This window comes from Schistocerca serialis, chromosome 8, assembly GCF_023864345.2.
Source record: "Schistocerca serialis cubense isolate TAMUIC-IGC-003099 chromosome 8, iqSchSeri2.2, whole genome shotgun sequence".
NCBI lineage: Eukaryota > Metazoa > Arthropoda > Insecta > Orthoptera > Acrididae > Schistocerca > Schistocerca serialis.
In genome coordinates this window covers 246,762,797-246,784,187 of record NC_064645.1, presented here as the reverse complement: position 1 = coordinate 246,784,187, position 21,391 = coordinate 246,762,797, and the positions used below count along the sequence as shown (strand labels likewise).

Genomic DNA, 21,391 nt, shown 5'->3' with positions numbered 1-21,391 from the left:
TCGCGCGGTTCCAGACCGAAGCGCCTGCAACCGCTTGGCCACACCGGCCGGCAGCCAGAGTCCAGCAAGTATTAATCACCTATAGTCGTATATAAACGCAATAAAATAGTAGGGGTGGCTTACAACCTGTCAACAAGCAAAACATTTTTTTTTCGGGGTGATAATAATTACGTCTTAATGACTACCCCGCGCAGATTGCCCTCTCCGGCGATGTTTGAGATGTATTGGTGGTTTCAGAATCTTTTTCTGAATTTGTAAGTAGAATCTTTTAGGCTTTTGAATTTATACGAGAGTTTGTAATTCGAGTTTTGACATGGAAATTTTCAAAGAAGCGGCACTGGTCTCGATATCAGGGATCATTTGTATTATACTGTCGAAATAGGGTATAAAAGCAATTTTACCGTGTGCGGAATGCAGTCTTCCACCCATTTTTATGGGTCCTGTAGCAGTTACGCTGGCTTAACTTAGAGAGGCAGTGGAAATGTTACACAAAGATACACGATTATTTATGTCCGTTATATTTTACAGCAGTCACCCTGTCTGTTGACTGAAGTTATCTCATAGGAGTTTCTATACAGGCTGCAGGTTTTCTTTGATCTGCTATACTGAAATTCTGGGATGGTAAGATATAACACTTCCTTGTAAAACATTCATCACTGCAATAGGTGCGCCTCTCCAGATGAAATTAATTCGCGTTTCTAAGAAAGTAAAACCCACTGTGCTAACTCAAGATGGAGAACTGAAACGCAATAAGCATCTGATTTTACTAGCCAGCACAGAGCCAGAAATAAACCAATGTAGACAGCAATTGGAAGCTCAACACTACAACATTTACCGCCTGATATGAACCTACGCAGATGTTGCGTGGACCTCTGATTCTACCAGAGAGATTTTAAATCCCTCAGAGTCGTGGAAAATAGATGCTCCGCGTCATATTCAGCACCTGTTCGTATCTTACCTGCTAGTTACCACAGCACTTCGATAACATACTTCATTTTCTGGGCGAGCCAACCCAACACTGCCGGCCGCGGTGGCCGTGCGGTTCTAGGCGCTGCAGTCCGGAACCGCGGGACTGCTACGGTCGCAGGTTCGAATCCTGCCTCGGGCATGGATGTGTGTGATGTCCTTAGGTTAGTTGGGTTTAATTAGTTCTAATTTCTAGGCGACTGCTGACCTCAGAAGTTAAGTCTCATAGTGCTCAGAGCCATTTGAACCATTTGAGAACAAAGTCCTTTGCAATACCGTGCTATTCGATGTCTCAACATGTTTTACCACCGCCTCCCACTGGACTCATGCTCGGTATGAGTGAGGCTCAGTCTCTGACATAACATCCAAATTTCGGTTTCCCATGGTTTCCTTGATTCACATGGAAGCAAATTAGCACGGCGATCCCGTATAAAAGGCAACGGCCAATTCATTTCCTTTCCCTGTCCAATCAGAGGTCCAGTTTTGAATGTAGCGATTTGTCTGTTATCAACACCTTTATTTTTCATTTCCAGCATCGTGCAACCGCAGCAACTTCATAGCAACAACAGCTTCGTCAATTTCTCCATTTTTAACGCTCATTGGGTGTTTTTCCTTAAACTAGGTTAAGTAAACGTATTCTTTTGAGTCAGTGACTGTTGAATGCTGCCTACGTCGAATGGAGGTAACTTGCATCGGCCTTGTTACCTCTAACGATACTTGTATAACTAAATGTGTAATACTGCACGAACAAAATAATCGGACACTCGTATGTCTAAGTGTGTAATTCAGCTGAACAAAATAATCATTTAACGCTAGCGTTTAGTATATTGCTCATGTATCCGTAACACAAGTAGTTTTAAAATAGTACTTCAAATTACTGGATCCGCCCAAAATTTATTATTATTTCCACTACGCATTTCAAAGGGTCACACCTCCGTCATCAGGTGGACTTGTGCCAATTAATAAGGCATGTGTGTGTCGTACGTACGTCATTTGCGGAAACATGTGGCCCTGTCTGGTAGCAAAAGACGGTGAAAAGAAAGAAAGAAAAAAAATACTAACTTTACCACCACTCAATACCGCCCCACAACAGCACCCTTTCAACGAGGACCCACTCATCACACCATGCACACCAATTTTAGAAATTAGCCCTTAGTCTAGTCACAATAAAGAAGTCATTGAAAATCATATGACTAAAAACCTTCAGTTCTGTCATAATCAACTTGTGCAATCTCCCCCCCCCCCTCTCTCTCTCTCTCAGGCCTGCTTCATAAATACACAAAGACCAAATTAATATGTTAATAATACGAGTAGTAACTAAAACGTTACGTAGAGTTTGCCGCTTTTGGAGACTTTACTATTTTGGTATGTTCATTGCCATTGTCAGCTGCTAATAGGTCATACTTGCTTAATTCATTGTACACAAAGTGCATGTGATGTAGGGCCTAAACACGACCGAGAAAGGCATTTAAATTTGTATTTCTGTTAACCATGCGCATGGGCGTCCGCAGAAATTTCTCCAGGGGGTTGGGCAAGACGCTAAAATTGCCTTTTTTCATGTAAATGAGTTGTTCAGTTCCGAGATTTGCCTTGCCTCAATAACTAAATTTTATAGGTGGCCTAAAAAAGTTATTATATGCCAGGGAACTCGATACTTTTCACTCAGTATATTAACGAAGATTCTGTACAGATTCCAGCGGTTGAGGGAGTGGGTGGGTGTAAGCGCCCCATCTTGTTTATGTCTATCGAATCAAAAGCCTCCATATAACTTAGAGCCTTGTACTAAAATGTGTTTTTTTCTGCTTTGAGACTCTGCCACATGCTATCCCACAGTCGTTCACAGAATACACACATGTTTTATTAATTGACGTAAATAGATCTGATGATTTGGCGGTGGGGAGGAGGGAGTGTAACGTGTACTGGAAATTATAATAAACTACTGTGACTGGTCACGATCAAGCCTAAGCCAAAATTTTGACGTTTATGTATTGTTTTATTGAATACTTCGACAGATATTGAAAGGTTGTCTTTTTGTTTCAGGTGGGTGAATCTCCAGTCTCGTCGCTGAGAACGGATCGACGCATGCGGCGTTGCTTGTTGCTCTGAAGAAGCGAAGCGAGGTGCTTGACGTGGATCGTTTCACTAGCATTCAGGTAACGCTCCCTGTCCTTCCGAGGCCCGACCGTGAGCGATGTCTGGCGGTGGAGCAATGGTTTCCTTAAATAAACGTGCGGTTTCCCCGAAAGCGTGCTGTTCGGAAATCCGCGCGAATCGCGTCTCGTCGCGCAGCCGTCGCTATTAGAAGCCCTAGTTATTTTCGGAGTATTACGAAAAGCCGATTACGTGGAAGCAACTATAGGGTTTCCCAGAAAAGCGCTAGCCAGCGCGGCCGAGAAGCACGTCATGCGCGTTTCAAAACACACCGCGGAGTCTGGCGACTCTAGACCGTGTTGTTACTAGGGGAACGTTTTCCTCTAAAGCTAGAAACGTGTCTACGTGTAGCCTATTTCTTCGCGTGGCGTCCGCTCTGGGACATTTAAAGAATAAGTAAACCAAGCTCAGATCCAATAGGCAGAATTTGCAATGTTTTTTCCCCGACTGCAAATTTCCTGTCTTGGAAAGCATTGCCCGGTGGTGTTTTCAGTTGTAGGGATATTTTTGTCGCGCTAGCGTAGAACAGTCAGAAATTATTTTTCATATCGATTGGTTGGTTGATTCGAGAGAGCGGCGCAAACAGCAAGGTCATCGATCCCATCGGATTAGGGAATGATGGCGAATGAAGTCGGCCGTGCCCTTTCAAAGGAATCATCTGGGCATCTGCCCGAAGCGATTTAGGGAAATCGCGGAAAATCTAAATCAGGATGCCCGGACGCGGGTTAGAACCGTCGTCCTGCCGAATGCGAGTCCAGTGTGCTAACAACTGCGCCACCTCACTCATCCATATTACTTCCGTCCTCTTTTGGTTTCTTATTTAGATAATACTTCTTCGCAGAATGAGTATAAAATTCCCGCCAATCACAGCCGTAAGCTCTTTTCTCCCTTAACGCCTGTTGTGACCTGCTTCTCACATCTCAGTTGGGGATCTTAGCCTGTTTCTCCACATCCTGCATGCGGCTATGAAGCTGTAGTAGTATTTATTTGTTCTTAGATCATAGCGTCTATTTATACAGAAACAATGAAGCATATTACAAAACAAGTGTGTTACAGTCTTATGGCAGATATATTTATGTAATATCCAGTTGTACTACAGTATTAGTCTAATTTACTCTGAAACACACAGAGAGGTATTTACACACTACCTCACTTGCATCACCTCACTCCGTCATGCTTTCTGAGGCTTGCTTCAGCAGTCTGACGTGTGTTTGAGGGAGACTACAACTAAGGCACCAACGAACAGTGGAAGCTCCCGCACATTAAAACCAACATTTCCGCAGTATATGAGGAATAGGCAGACTTTCAGTTATCATCTCGAAAACATAAAATAACTTAATTAATTTTTTGTTCCTTTGAGATACGAGGGTTGACTGAAAAGTAATGCCTCCACCTTCGTAACTCTTCAACAGTTGGCAGCATTGGTATGCGGCAGGTATTGGCTTGTTCCGTAGCCTCTTCTCTACAGCTCCAGTTGGCGGGAAGCCTTAGCATTGAACGGTTGTGTTGTTACAGTGTAAAGTATGGAACCCTGCCTAGACGGTCGGTCAATGCGATCTAAGCAATGTGCAGTCATTGAATTCTTGACAGCAGAAGGTATCACCCAAAAGGAGATTCATCAGAGAATGAAAGCAGTTTGTGGTGATTGTTTTGATGTGAGTTCTGTGCGTAGTTGGGCGAGTACGTTTAAAGATGTTGAGGCGAGAACACATGACGTGCGTGACAAAGAGTTGCACGTCCTGTGACAGCAACTACTGAATTTCACAAGCAAAATGTTGACTGATTGTTTCAGGATGAACTGCGAACTCTGAAACGACGGCTAACAAGGGTCCGAAAGGAAAAGGGAAATTTTTTCCTGCAGCACGACAATGCCAAACCACACGCTTCACGTGCCACCACAGCAGAAGTTCAAGGGACTGAATCTCACCACCGTACGGCAACCTCCATACATTCCAGATTTAGCACCGTCTGACTTTCATCTGTTCCCGATAATGAAAAACGATCTGCGGGGACATCATTATGCTTCTGATGAAGACGTTGGGAGAACTGTGAGACTGTGGTTGCGGAAACAGTGTCGACTTCTTTCGTAACGGCTTCAGAAAACTTGTTCATCGTTGGCAGAAATGTGTCCAGTTGGCTGGTGATTACGTGGAAAAGTGAATATTGGAAACTAAAGAGCACATTCTAAGGACGATTTCTGCGTTTGATTTATTAAAATATTCCCATCCAAACCCAATGAACGAAGGTGGAGGCATTGCTTTTCATTCACCTCTCGTACATATCTGCAGTCTTGGTACTAACTGAAATTTGCGTGACAGTTTTTAGGACATCACTACAGGAACCGAAACAAAATTTTTTAAATTTCTTCGCCAGAATTTGTACTCTATTGAGCAGCCTGAAACAAACATTACCACTATCGATTAAAATTAGTACACCCTTTTAGATTTATTGTTGTAGCGGTCGATCGGTACTAGGGGCTTCAGTCCGGAACCGCGTGACTGCTCCGGTCGCAGGTTCGAATCCTACCTCGGGAATGGATGTGTGTGATGTCCTTAGGTTAGTTAGGTTTAAGTAGTTCTAAGTTCTTGGGGACTGATGACCTCAGATGTTAAGTCCCATAGTGCCCAGAGCTATTTGAACCATTTGATATGCGAGTACCTCGGGAAATTGGAGTGTAACGATTATGAATCATAAGTGATGCATAAAAACGAAAATATGAATACTGCTATAAAGCCTACTGATTTTTCCCTATACTCGTCGGAAATTTACGGTCACTATTTAAAGGCGTATGACTTTGGCAAAAAGAAAAAAAAAAGAAGCAGATTGAAAGAGATGGAATTCCCTAATCATCAGTGTTATCAAAAATTACGGTGTTTCACAGTAAGATTTGGTACACGAAGACAACATGAAGTTTACAATAGCTTCTGAATGAGAATCACACTCACGTGCAGGAGATTCTTAAATGTTCGTACTATTTACATGTGTAGGAAAATAGGTGTGAGTAAAGCGTAATCGATCGATGGTGGAAATCGTTGATCGTCCAAATGGCTCTTCGTAAACTATAGCCTTGTAGGAATTTCAGGTTGTAATGCTGCGAAATATCCACCTTTCTTATATAGGGATACGTTCCACATTTCTCGCCATTGATGTTTTCCGTGACTCTTGACTTCACTTAATAGGTCTGTATACCCTAATTTCAAAGCGAGGATAGTTCCTGTAGTTTCAGGCTGTTTGGGTAATTCGTCAACGTCCTCATTATAACGAATGCCAGCGTGCACCCAAAGCAGATGGATTATCTGGCCCCTTCGTTTACTGCGAACATATTTCAGTACCAACTATCTAAAAGTTGGTTGTTTAATTCTATCTTTGGTGTCGAATATTTTTAATGACACTCTGGGAGTCAAAACGAAATGGTGCAGCCAATTGAGAAAGTGGAGTATAGTGCGATAAGTTGACTTCGGCATCAACTAACTTGACTTCGGCATCAAATGTTCAGAATATTCAAATTTGTATGAATTCGTAAGGGTCCAAACTGTTGAGGTCATCGGTTCCTAGACTTACACACTACTTAAACTAATTTACGCTAAGTACAACACACACACCCATGCCCGAGGGAGGAGTCGAACCTCTGGCGGGAGGGGCCGCGCAATCCGTGTCATTGCGCCTCAAACCACGCGGCCGCTCCGCGCGGCTGCTTCGTCATTAACGGTATGTTCCAGCTGTTTCAGGCCAATCCAGACGACTAAGGAAGCCAGCTTGACTGACTTGACACAGCTGGAACATACCGCTGGTGCCGAAGTAGACTTACCGCACGATACTGCACTTTATCAATGGGCTCGACCATTTCGTATTGACTCCTCGATGTATCCTGCGGTACTACATCACAGGGATTTCAAAGTGTACCAGTACTTCAAACATGTTCCTGCAAATACATAAAATGTCTTACGTAACTTTTTTTTTCGAGGTGATAAAGTTTATGACTAATCCTTGTACGGTATCTAAATTCGCTTGTATGCTGTATTCCATAGAGACGTTTGCTCTTGCGAATATAGTAAAGGAGCTCCTCGTCCAAGGCGTGAAGGCCCAAGGGACGTCTACCGGCCGCCGTGTCGTCCTCTGCCTTGCGCCGTCATGCACATACGGTATGGAGAGGCATATGGTCAGCCGGTATTACTCGGTCAAGTAGTTCCTCAGTTGGCACTACGAGGCTGAATGCACCCCGTACCAGTCCATCCACCAAGGAAAAATCCTTGTCAGCACAGGGAACCGAATCCAGGATCTCTGCTAGGCATCCATCAACGCTGACCACTCTGCTACGAAGGCAAATTTTTGAGAATATACCCCCTCTGTGACTAACTAAAGGTAAAGCTGTCGTTTCAGGATCACAGTTCCTTACCAGGCATGGTACTATCGGAGGTACTATGCTCTAACTTTCCTTCTACTTTTGCACTGACTTAGCGAGACCCACAGTTTATCATCGATTCAAAACCACGTTACAATTCAGCATTTTTCACATTGACAAATGTTACCGGAAGTGAAACAAGCTCGAAATCGAAACCTCTGTATGAGTAGTCTAGCACTTTACCAATGAGGCTCCGAGCCACCTCTCTGTACTATGTTCTAAATATTCTGTTGTTGCTCTGTCGACCTGCTGGTATGAAATCCTTTTTTATTCCGTTTTTATCGTTGTGATAATTTGTTGTACAAACTGCGTTAACCGTTTTGAAGTTAACCCATTGTTTTTGTAAGTGGTTAGGTGTTGGATTAGCTAATAAACACGTAATACCTTAAAAAACATTTACTACAAATAAAATTTCCCACAGCTAAGCAGAATCTTAATTACACCTGTAATTGATGACGTCCAGAATGGACTTAAACAAGCAAGCAATGCAGAAGAAAACTCGATCGCAACTTCTCTTTTAAATCTTGAAACGCTCAGTTAACTTTAAACTCCAGAAAATTACTGCTGCTACAAGCCAAGCAGTTCTTACATTGATCAAGTTTGCTAATGACCAAAGTAGAATTCCGAATTACTAAAACCCAGTTCAGACCTTACACAGCATTCCATTAAATTAATTACTCTCTGAGCCACTTAAAGAATTAAGTTTTACACGTCAATAAGGCTGCGCGTTATCTCATAAATTACAGTAATAACAGACTTAGGCATCACGCCAGAACCAGCAGACGTGAATACCGGCATCAGGTGGAGGAATACTTACGTATAGCGGTAACTGGAGACTAAACCGTGACCTACATAACGCTCGCTAGCCATCAGTACAAGCACAATTATTAAGCTATCTGGAATACAAGAAGGAAATATAAATAGGCTCACAACAAATGGACACGTACAGTTTAAAAGGAACATGTTCAGATCTTCACAAATGAATAAAATTTAACTACTTGCACTTTAGCAACTATCGCACTGATTCGAGAAGCGACTCAAAATTGCTACTGAAATGTATCAACATCTCCGGCCTCCATCTTACACAATTAGGTAATTATTTAAGCACTGTGACGATCTCAATCACCTGACTTGCTCGCGCTCAGCAAACTTTAATTAACTTCACAAGTATCAGGACAAATTTTATCACAGCCCGAATAGTTACACTCAACTCGTTCCCGGACAGTTCTTAAAACGAAGAAACCTCACAGTGGCAGACGACGAGGGTGGGATAAGTCTGGTGCCGGCCTGTGTGTCCGAGCGGTTCTAGGCGCTTCAGTCTGGAACCGCGCGACCGCTACGACCGCAGGTTCGAATCCTGCCTCGGGCATGGATGTGTGTGTCGTCCTTCGGTTAGTTAGGTTTAAGTAGTTCTAAGTTCTAGGGGTCTGCTGACCTCAGATGTTAAGTCCCATAGTGCTCAGAGCCATTTGGTAGGTTTCCCCATAACATTGACAATTTCCCAAGAAAATTTATCATGGCTCTCCATTAAACAAAGGAAGTTGCATGGGGGCTTAGTTAAATTTTAATATGCAAATAATTTTTATTTTAGTAGCTGACTGTCCGGTTACGCAGTCTCGTAACCGGTTGGCCCTGACTAGTATTTGTACGCAATCTGACTGCATAGAACAACAACAAAGAATGAAACGAAATTTCCGTTAACACAATTAATTAATTAAGTCCCCAGCAACTATAAAACCTAGGAAACAACAAAACACAAGTGTAGCTGTTCTATGTGTGGAAGTGTGATTCAACGTACACATCTGGCACGTTTCTTCCTCAATAAGACCAGATATCTTAAACACCATTTATACTGAAGTAATTTAAAAAAACCTGAAATATTATAATTGCACCTAGAAACCAGAAATACAGTCTAATACAAGAACACGAGCCAGATGCTTTGTTGACTGAACCTGTGACCAAGAGGCATTATTGTTTAAGACATTGAAATAATAAAAAAAAGGATTTTTTTACCTACATATATATTGACGAAAAGCACACTCTAATCATTACAGCATCCCCAAGCCAACAACATCTGGTGTCTAGCCCATCAAAACAATACTACAAGTTCTGAACAAGCACTCTCCATGGGAACTTCTCAACAACGACTCACCACTGCTACATCTCAACAAGCACTCTCCACCACCACATCTCAACAAGAACTGCCTACTGCTACTTCTCAATAAGCACTCTCCACTACGACTTCTCGACAAGAACTCTCCACGACGACTTCTCGACAAGAACTGCCAGTGGAGGCGGCTGAATAATACTCTTTGGCGCAATCTCTGGCGCTGTGGCTCAGTGTAGCCACCTTTCAAAGTCTCCGCAACAAAAGGACAAATCGAGTCGGATCCACAGGATGTTCACGATCCAGGTGAGAACTCACCATCGCACTGCCGTATCACAACAGCCTTGGCTCCTCACAAGGCGTGCAGTAGAAGTTCCCGTCCGCCATGCCCCAGGCCAGCGTACACTCTCGCCGCGACGCGCTACAGAACACCACTGCAATAAATGCGGGAACCAAGTGTTTGCCACTTAAAATGTCCGTAGCAAGTGCGCAACTACCACTAGGAGCACACCAAAGCTAAGGCCTTCTCGACGAACGCCATCCGACCTTGTTCTTCTCTCCTGGTTGCTCACCAAACAAGCACTAACTGAGCACCCGCTCCCCTCCATTATACCCCGTAGTCGCAACCAAAGAGTTGACCACTGTCGATATACACTTAAGCGCCAAAGAAACTGGCATAGGCATGCGTTTTCAATTACGGAGATATATAAACAGGCAGAATATGGCGCTGCGGTCGGCAACGCCTGTATAAGACAACAAGTGTCTGGCACAGTTGTTAGATCGGTTACTGCTGCTACAATGGCAGGATATCAAGAGTTTGAACGTGGTGTTTTAGTCGGCGCAGGAGCGATGGGACGCAGCATCTCCGAGGTAGCGACGAAGTGGGGATTTTCCCGTACGACCATTTCACAAGTGTACCGTGAATATCGGGAATCCTGTAAAACAACACATCTCCGACACCTTTACGGCCGGAAAAGATCCTGCAAGAACGGGACCAACGACGACTGAAGAGAATCGTTCAAAGTGACTGAAGTGCAATTCTTTCGCAAATTTCCGCAGATTTCAATGCTGGGCCATCAACAAGTGTCAGCGTGCGAACTATTCAAGGAAACATCATCGATGTGGGCTTTCGGAAGCGAAAGCCCACTCGTGTATCCGTATGACTGCACAATAGAAAGCTTTACGCCTCACCTGGGACCGTCAACACCGAAATTGGACTGTTGATGACTGGAAACATGTTGTCTGGTCGGACGAGTCTCGTTTCAAATTGTATCGAACGGATGGACGCGTACGGGTATGGAGACAAGTCATGAATCCATGGACCTTGCATGTCAGCAGGGAACTATTCAAGCTGGTTGAAGCTCTACAATGGTGTTGCGCGTATGCAGTTGGAGTTATATGGGGCCCCTGTTATGTATAGATACGACTCTGACAGGTGACTTGTACGTAAGCATCCTGTCTGATCACCTGCATCCATTCATGCCCCTTGTGCGTTCAGACGGACTTAGGCGATTCCAACACGACATTTCGACGCGGGACACATCCAGAATTGCTACAGAGTGTCTCCAGGAACACTCTTCTGAGTTTAAAAACTTCCGCTGACCACCAAACGCCTCAGACATGAACATTATTGAGCATATCTGGGATGCCTTGCAACGTGCTGTTCAGAAGAGATCTCCAACTCCCTCCCTCACCCCCCCCCCTACTCTTACGGATTTATGGACAGCCCTGCAGGATTTATGGTGTCAGTTCCCTCCAGCACTGCTTCAGACATTAGTCGAGGCCATGCCGCATCGTGTTGCGGCACTTTTGCGTGCTCGCGGGGGCCCTACACGATATCAGACAGGTGTACGAGTTTCTTTGACTCTTCAGTGTATGAAGCTAAGAGGATATTTGCGGTAAGGTAAATTGAACTGCTGCGCCGCGGGCCAGTCTTTAGATGGCAACTACCGTCTATTTCATGTATTGTACACTGTGTGTTTGAGTGCTTTCCGGGTATGATTTTTTTTATTTAATGAAACGAAAGCAGTAAGCTCGCTTTGTAAAATCTCTGTCACCTACTTTGAGCCGTAAAGGTTGGAATTGGACGTAGACAAATTGAGTGGGCACCAGTGCGTGCTTGTCATGGGAATCCAACACGCGGTGTGTCAACGACAAACCGTGTCGTCGATTGAAGACATTGTCACAGCTACTCGTAGTAGAGAAGCAACGGTGTTTTAATATGTTTAAGTAAGATTGGTTTAGAGCAAAATTTCTGTATAAGAAGTGTAATAACGGGTTTATGTAGTACAATTTGATGGATTGGGAGAGTATAATATGATACGAAAAAATACTTCTAGAGTTTATAATCTTTAGTCAAGGCTCAAAATTTACAATTATTCTGTAAAGTAATTATTTTAAATCCAAAAGTTTTATTTAAATGATTGTTTCCATTATTCATGCAACCGTTTTACATTTCAGCGAGAACACATAATTGCTCGGAGCAAAAATGATAGCACTTGTTCAGAACAGAAAGTTTACTTGATATGTCAGATAAACATTCAAAAGAATATCGACTCAGTTTGCTATATATAGAGGGTCATTACACTGAGTCCTCGTCCAATTAAACAAAGGTATTTTCTAGGAGATATTTTATGTCGGCTCGATAAGAATTGTATCTGAGGTTTCACTGAACTGGCAACAGTTTTTCTATCCGTGTTGGAGGCATACAGACATTAGTTTCTTCGTAGTGGTACTAGACACACTCAATCAAGCACCGCAAGTTGGCTTGCGGAGTATGGATGTAGATGTAGATGTACCTGTTTCAGACTTTTATGTACCCGACCATGAACATACCAGTTGCTTTCTGTCGCAGCTGAGGGTGGTACATTTAAAATCCTGGACGTCAAAACGCACAAACGTTTTTTATTGACAACAGTCCTCTCCACCAGCTCTATGGAGACATATGACTGGCAGCGGTCCAGAGACAGTGTTCCGAAAAGAAAGAAATACCAGGTCGAAATTCTGCTAAATTTTCAGCAACAGTTCCGAAATGACGTTGATGCAAATTACTTAGTGTGGCTACACAGTCCACTTTCCTCATTTACAGTAGGAGCTCCTACACAATAACCGTCGTACCAGGTTTCCTATTATGTGGATCTATTTGGACGCAAACTCTAGTTACGATTCACAGCAGCTTTTATAACTAATGAGGCTCCTGCAGATAATATGTTGTTCTCATTGAGCGCTGTCCCAACGAAAGCTGAAATCAGAGTAAAAAGCTCGTACTTCCAACAAAACGGTATCGCTTTCTTCTATTCGCATTATAGCGTCATGCGTAGATTGCAGTAACCGAAAAGCATCTTCCAATTTCTGTCATGTTACATCCTGTAACACGACAGGCCCCACAGCCTTGTCGAATTACACACTGTAGTTACTCTGTTCCTTAACAAACCATCAAAACATGTTGCAACAGCCCATCGCGTTCTGGATGGAAGCTGAGTGTGGCAGTCACGTACCGTAGTTCTCTTTGCTACTAGCCTCCAATATTGTACTGGGGATATGGCTCTACTTCAAAGTGTTAATTATTTAATACAAGACTGCAGCGAAAGAGGCTCCGATTGGGGGGGGGGCTACTAAGACCACCTCGTTGTCACTCGCATTAAGTTCATGAAGTACTTCTAGAGCCATAAAGTCTTTTATCAGTATTACGGTATACTGATAATTTTTACTTTATGTGCCGTCTGACTTCAACTGAATGAAACACAATTTTCATGTATCATACGTTTCGCCTTTATTTTCTGCAAGGCATCTTCACTGGCTTGGAATATGTACATATTTTTGCTATTTAGTTTGCATTTTGGTCAATGTAGGTTACATATAGGTTATGAACAGTTCTGGTGGTTGGTTTTTGCTATTATGTAGTAATATTTTGAACTGTACTTACAGGTTGCGTGGACGATTTTCTACATATTACGCTCCTCTTGCATTTTTGGTGTTGTTCCTCTTCTTATAAATGCCAATTTGCGGTTTTTCCCCCACATTTCACAGCACTAAGAACTGAACACTTGTTTTGATGCAATTTGCCGACTGTCAGATGTTCGTGCCAACTTTCGCATGTAATTATTGAAGTATCTGCGATCTGTTTGTGTATGCATTTTGTGTGTGTGTGTTTGTGTGATATAATTTTTTGTGGTCTATGAGTGTGTGTGTGTGTGTGTGTGTGTGTGTGTGTGTGTGTGTGTGTGGTGTGTGTCCAGAAGGTGAAGGGGGGGAGGTTTTTTGTGGGCTGATAGTGTTTGTGTGTGTGTGTGTCCAGAAAGCGAAGGGAAGGGAGAGGTTTTTTGTAGGCTGATAGTGTTTGTGTGTGTGCGTGTGTGTGTTTGTGTGTGTGTGTTTGTGTGTGTGTGCCCAGAAAGCGAAGGGAAGGGGGAGATTTATTTCTTTTTTTTCCCCTGGTTGTGTGATAGGGACGATTTTTATCGCATCATTTCTTTTATTAAGTGTAGTAGGGAGCCTGTGCTGATGTGTATTTGTTCATTTATCACATGTTTGCTTTCAGCGATGGCTTTCTGAATGCGGAAGTTCTCATGCATTTGTATAAGATTTTTGTCATGGTTGCTTGTTCTCATTATTTTCATTTCTCGTTCCATGTTTGTAGGATGGTGATTACTGTGTTTTAAATGTTCTGCAAATGTGGAATGGTTTGTTTCGTACGTCCAACATCTGATATGTTCTTTATCGGTATCCTGATGCTGTATGCCGCGTTTCATATGCTGGCGATGTTAGGATATCATTGATGTAAAATGTTGCATGCAGCTGTCATATTTTGAGCATTTTCTGTTATAACAGCAGCGAACTTTTCACTGTCTCTCGCATCGATACGTCGGTGACAGTATACGCACAATATTGGGTAGTTTCCTTTTGCACTTTAGACGAGTGTTCTTGTAAAATTCTGGATCCAAATTGCTTGTTATGGAATTAAGCGCACTGTGGCCTTCAACATCCGTCCAGCCATCCACAATTAATGCGAGGGAACGTGACTTCTGCATCTTCTACGTAACAGCTGCTTGCTCACGTTTGTATTCGGCTTCTAAAAGGCGTCCTCGAAGTGCTTGACGCGTAGGTGGCTCACAGTTAGATCGTATCTTTTGGTTCAATGGTTCAAATGGCGCTGAGCACTGTGGGACTTAACATCTGAGGTCATCAGTCCCCTAGAACTTAGAACTAACCTAAGGACATCACACACATCCATGCCTGAGGCAGGATTCGAACCTGCGACCTAGCGGTCGCGCGGTTCCAGACTGTAGCGCGTAGAACCGCTCGGCCACACCGGCCGGCCAGTATCTTTTGGAAGGTATGTGGCCATTATTTAAGCAACCAAGTAAACATGTTATAAAACCATGCGTATTGCGATTAAACCTTTGAATACGACGTTTTTATATCTCATCACTGGTAGTGCAGCGCAGCGCGTGGTTGTGTCAGGCCTTGGAAAGGAGAGATGACGCGGCCACGGAGGAAGCGCGTGGGCGGCGCCTCCAGTTGACCCGACGCCCCGTGCTGGCCTGGGGGCAGCTCGGTGCTCGCTGCCTCTCTGACAGCCGCCCGCCACCATCTCGTCGGCACTAACCACTCGCTCACATTTCATTACGCTACACCTGAACTGGTGTGCAAATTAGAAGGGGCGTTCTTAACGTGACATGCCCAGTAGAAGGAAGGAAGATTAGGGTTTAACGTCGCGTCGAGATCGAGGTTATCAGAGGCGGAGCAAAAGCTTGGAATGTTTCAGTAGTGGATGTACTGGTAATGGTTTCAGCGTCGTCCGCCAACATATGGCATAGTGGCATAGCTACCAGAGCGCCATCTGTGTCTGCCCTTTAGTAGGAAACGCTCACAGCCAGAAGGCTCAGTGTGGTGCAAACGTTTGAAGCAAGCAGACAACCATCCCACCGAGATGAACTCGTGCTTCCTACAGTCAACTGAACGTGTTTGAAAGGGGTCAAATTGTGGCCTTCCAGAGAAGCAGGGTGGTCCTTTCGGAGATTTGCCACCCAAGTTACAGGTACTGCGTCAGTCGTGCTACGATGCTGATATCAGTGGTCACGTGAACATAGCCACACACATAGACGAGGTTGTGGACGCCTACGCAGCGCAGATGCCCGCTAGGATCGTTGTACTGTAAAGGCAGCAGTGGCAGATCGTACAACTAGCACAGCAAAAATAAGAGGGTTTGTGAGTACAGACGTACCAGCACAAACTGTTGCGAACCGGTTATTAGCAGTGGAACTAGTGGCAGGCATACTCTAGACCGTCTTCTACTCAAATCACACAGCATTGACGTGCACCGTTCGACTGGTACCGTCAGAGCATCAATTGAGGAGTATGATGGACTATGGGCGAAACTCCGAAAAGTGCATTTCCGGTAAAAGTGAGTTGAAGATTTGCATGTTTATATCTTATTGAAAAACAGTTATATTTCAGTGGTGTAATAATTCTATCGTAGACCATACTTTTAACATACAGAATCATTCCCTACCACTGAAGTTATTTCTTCCATTTGTGATATATTATCCAAAATATGATGAATGGTTTACGCCCTTTTTCCATCAAACCATGATACCTCTAGAAAATATCGTGAAATTTGAGTTGAAAATTGCTTTTATTATTTTATTATCCAGTTAAACTGTACATTAACAAAAGATATATGTTCCTGGCCATTACAGTTTATGTTCCTGTTCAGGATCAGTAGCTTCTTCACTGTTTACTCTGTCTTCTTCATACCAGTCTTTAACTGTATCAGGAAGAAAGCGCAACAGGTCTTGAATGTCCTTCAACTTTCTTTTCTTCTTTTTGTCTGTAAAGTCATTTTCTGACTCATTACCACTCACTTCACTCATTATATCACCCAAGTTAACACGCAACGCAGTGAAGAGTCAATACAATGCATATACGCTGTAAACAATGTGACAACTGCCTGTAATCCACTGCCTTCTTAAGATGATTTCTTAGCACATACCAAAGATATCGAGCTGAAATTTTCAGGGTGGGTAATTCAAATGTGGAGGTATCGATTTAGCACTTTGATGGAAAAGGGCGTAAATCCAATTACGCCCATAGTCCATCACACTCCTCGATTGGAAGATGGAATGTTGCGCCGTGGTCTTCAGCGATGAAAGCAGATTCTGACTTCATGCAAGTGATGGTTGTTTGCGCCTACCGCGTAGACTTCATGAGTTCTCTCTCTCTCATAGAGTGCATTTGTGGAAGCCACGCTGTCCTCACCCTAGGCATTATGGTTTTGGATGCGATAAGCTACAATATCGTTCGCCTTAATTGTTTCTGAAGGGGACGCTAACCAGCGCTTGGTAAGTGCAGAATGTTGTTAGACCTGTTCCTTTACCGTTCTTGCTACAGGAAGGCGATGTGTTGTTCCAACTGGACAAAAATGGTTCAAATGGCTCTGAGCACTATGGGACTTAACATCTATGGTCATCAGTCCCCTAGAACTTAGAACTACTTCAACCTAACTAACCTAAGGACATCACACAACACCCAGTCATCACGAGGCAGAGAAAATCCCTGACCCCGCCGGGAATCGAACCCGGGAACCTGGGCGCGGGAAGCGAGAACGCTACCGCACGACCACGAGCTGCGGACCAACTGGATAATGTTCGCCGACATACTCTGCAAGACGTACAGCTACTTCTCATGCAGTACCATCTCCGGACTGTCTCCTATCGTTTGGGGTCTGATAGGACGAGAAGAGACTCAAACGACTCGTCAGCCAACAGCGCTTACCGAACTACATGAACAGGTCGAGCAGACATGTGGCTGTGTTGGGTTGTTTGGGGGAGCCGGCAGGAGTGGCTGTGCGGTTCTAGGCGCTTCAGTCTGGAACCGAGCGACCGCTACGGTCGCAGGTTCGAATCCTGCCTCGGGCATGGATGTGTGTGATGTCCTTAGGTTAGTTAGGTTTAAGTAGTTCTAAGTTGTAGGGGACTGATGACCAAAGTAGTGAAGTCCCATAGTGCTCAGTGCCATTTGAACCATTTGAGGACTCTTGTATCCCGCCTGGAAGGCGGCGCGTGGCTCTGCCCCTGTAAACTGAATGGGTAGGCCGAATGTAGGAAGTGAGCAGGAGCAGGTGAGGTAAGACTCTCGGTACAGCTTTTTACGTGAAAGTACATTTAATTATTAGTCAATGACATACGTAACTTTACAACTGAAGAGCCCGTAGGTGCAAAACCGTATTCCCGTCGTAAGTAGTACATAGTCTCAATAGCCAGCTGAGGTTGAAGCGATGTTTTCAGGTCGTCTGCTCTTGATGAAATTGGCAGAATCTGGAGCGGAGCTCGTAGAGCTCTCCCGCGCCGGCTAATGGGCCCTGTCGTCGGTGTCTGTCGTAGTGCCAACCTATCAGAGCGCACCTACGTTGTGGCATTGTAGCTATCGATACCACAAGGACAGTACTCGCAATATGTACGATCGACTGGATGCCAGAGTCACCACCTTTATTGCCACCCGTGGAAGCTACATTACGTAACTAATATGGGCGTTGCAGCGTGGGTCGGTACCTTGTGCTGCTGATCTGTAAATTTAATCATTTCGTGTATTTCATATGCACTGTTGCAACAATAAATCTTGAATGAATTGGAAACCTCCAAAAGGTTGTAGCTACTAATTTTTTCCAGCAATATATATATATATATATATATATATATATATATATATATATATATATTGTGTGTGTGTGTGAGAGAGAGAGAGAGAGAGAGAGAGAGAGAGAATTGGGAAGGGGGGGGGGCACCGGAAAAGAAGCACAAGGGAAGAAGCGGAATAAACTAAGATAGTATAAAAAACACTACAGACTTCTCATTGGATTTCCGAAGCCATGTCAGTGAAATTGAGGTTTCGCAATTTAGCCACGTTGCATGTTATCAGATTATCACAATTATGTCGCAGTGGTTTTAATTCCATCGCAAAACCTGTACGCCATTTAAAATACACTGATGGAAATGGATAGTGTTACACAATAAAGGAACTGTCCGATATTGTGTATCAAACTTTGTGGAGATGTTCACAACATGAGGCGTATTGAGTGATTAAACTTTCATTTTATTCGGAACTCTGCCTGTAACTTCTGTCCGGATTTCAACTGCTGTCATCCGTATGTTCATCAGTTTGAGGGTGCGTCCCCTGCAGGCACGAATACACGGTTACATTCGTTGTCCATGGAAACAAAAGCCTCCCAATGTCATTTTCGAGAGTTTCTTGCCATCCTGAAACACATGCTGTGACAGTCCATGACGGGTGATGGCTGGAATTTGTTCTGCAAGTATACGTGTTGTAGAACTCTGGTAACATCCCTCAGGCCGTGGCTAAGCCATGTCTCCGCAATATCCTTTCTTTCAGGAATGCTAGTTCTGCAAGGTTCGCAGGAGAGCTTCTGTAAAGTTTGGAAGGTAGGAGACGAGGTACTGGCAGAAGTAAAGCTGTGAGGACGGGGGGTGAGTCGTGCTTGGGTAGCTCAGTTGCTAGAGCACTTGCCCGCGAAAGGCAAAGGTCCCCAGTTCGAGTCTCGGTCCGGCACACGGTTTTAATATGCCAGGAAGTTTTATACGTCTTCTCATCACACCGCAGATGTGCTCTATTGTTGACAAATCAGTGGACCGGAAAGACCAGTCAAGCATTCATACATGCCTTAAGGCGTTCGACATGTGAACTGCAATGTGAGGCCTTGCACTATCCTTTCGGAATATGCCATTTAGTACACTCGTCATGAAGGGTATAACAGGTTTTACGATTTTTGCCATACACTCCCAAATAAAGTTACAAAATCAATCCTCTTGTCATATGTAATACCTCGCCACACGACGACTCCATGAGTTTGAGACGTATGTGTCTCGAGAATCGCTGCTCGCTATGGTCTGCGGACACGTTGGCGTCGATCCGGCTTCCACAAACGAAAGCGAGACTCATTTCTAACCACCACAGAATACCACTGTGTCCCAACTGATTCTGGTCCTCCACCATGCAGGTCTGTGTTTCCTGTTGTATGGTGGCAGCGGCAACTCGAATTTCAACCCACCTTCCAGTAACCTGCTCCCGGGGGTTTGTGGTGACACTCTGCCTGTAACTTCGTCCGGATTTCAACTGTTGTCATCCGTCAGTTCATCAGAGCCGATCTAGCAGTCCTACGATCTCCTCGTGATTTAGTCCTTTTGGAAGGACCTGTGCCTGTTCTTCTTTGCACACTGTTGTCCTGAGGTCGTCTCGTCACCATTAGTTCCGAAGTTATTACACTAAAACCCATCTTTCTATGCGATCTGTCGGTATGATGCTCCCATGTCCCTCAAGTCACTGACCTGACCATTCTCGATGTTCCATATGTGCAAGTTGCACGTGGACGTCCACTGGACATGCATGCTGCGTTGCGATATCCACATGAAAAGTTCGAGTAACATTGGACACATACAATAGCCGTCAAGTTCTTACATCACCCTTAATCTGTAGGAATGATTTCCCTCTGTGCTGAAAATAAGTTCGCAGAAGGAGGAAATTTTAATCAACATATGCCGCAGGCATGGAAACACTGGAGTGTCAGTTTCGTACCGTTTGCACAAACCGGTAATGGTGTAACACTTTGCATTTCCGTCAGTGTAGATATACTGGCGTCTGATGGCATCCTCCATGTCCTTTAAAGGTAACGATTCATGTTACAGCTCCAAGGAAAGATACGTCTGCCTTAGATATGAATGCCGGCTGTATAACTCATGTCACACAGTGCACAAATGAGATCGTTAGGGTCGACAGTTTGCTAGCGGCTTGAAAGAAGCCAGCGGTGACGAATATAAAAGCGTCCTTGCCGAGTTAGATATATGGTGGTAGATGAATGGTACCAAGTCCCTCTAGCAGGGCAGTCATGCACATCTTTAGCGAGTGCAGACATTGCCTGCAGGAGGTCAGCGGGCGTTAGAAATCAAAACTGCAGGTCAGCCAATGGTCGCATGTAACTTTATTTTGATGTATTTCAATTGACCAACGCGAGCATCTTCAGAAATTATGTAACCGAGGGCTACAGTTTAAAAAAGCGACTTGTGGGTGCTCTCCAGATTTAAATGCACATGTTTGTTTGCGCTTCAGAATTACTTCGAAAGATCCTGACGTATTGCCCGGAAGCAACATAATGGTTGACTTCACGACAGCCGTCCTGTTCTCCATCGGAGTCAGAGCAGATAATATTATATTGGCAGTTGGAGATTTTGGTCGCCTGACTCGGTGCTAGTTTTTGTTACCAATATGTGGTGCGCCACTTGTTATAAAGTGGACTAGTAAAAGGAAGGATTGGGGTTCGATCCTCCTTCCACTGATCCCAATTAGGTTTTTTCGTTTTTCACTACATCATTTCAGACGAATGCTGGGACGGTTGCAGTAGTATTGAGATCACAGTGGGACCGACATTGTTGGCCATACAAAATAACTGACGATAGACGAAGTGTAAGGATATAAAATGCGACTGACAATATCAAGAAAAGCGTTTCTGGAAGGAAGGAGAAATCTGATGAAATCAAATATAAATTTAAGTGTTACGAAGTCTCTGCTGAATGTATTTATCTGGATTCTACGCTTGTACGGAAGTGAGACGTTGTCGATAAACAGTTTAGGCAAGGGAATAAAAGATTTTCAGATGTGGTACCAAACAAAAACTGTGAAGGTCAGATGGCTAGATCGAGTAACTCAAGAAGATACAGTGAATCAAACTGAGGGGAAAAAGGAATGCGTGGAAA

The 21,391-nt window shown here is 44.0% G+C and overlaps 1 protein-coding gene across 5 annotated transcripts in view; it reads left to right on the top strand.

The window, feature by feature from the left end:
- The window catches only part of LOC126416139 (mesocentin-like), a 614,335-nt gene that overhangs the window by 314,330 nt on the left and 278,614 nt on the right, over nucleotides 1-21,391 (top strand). The window contains exon 2 of one of the 5 annotated variants that reach the window (XM_050083682.1): nucleotides 3,007-3,119. The exons of the other annotated variants lie outside the window; for them this stretch is intronic. The gene's annotated coding sequence lies outside the window, so the exon portion shown is untranslated. The remainder of the gene's footprint in view (nucleotides 1-3,006; nucleotides 3,120-21,391) is intronic. 5 annotated transcript variants of the gene reach the window in all.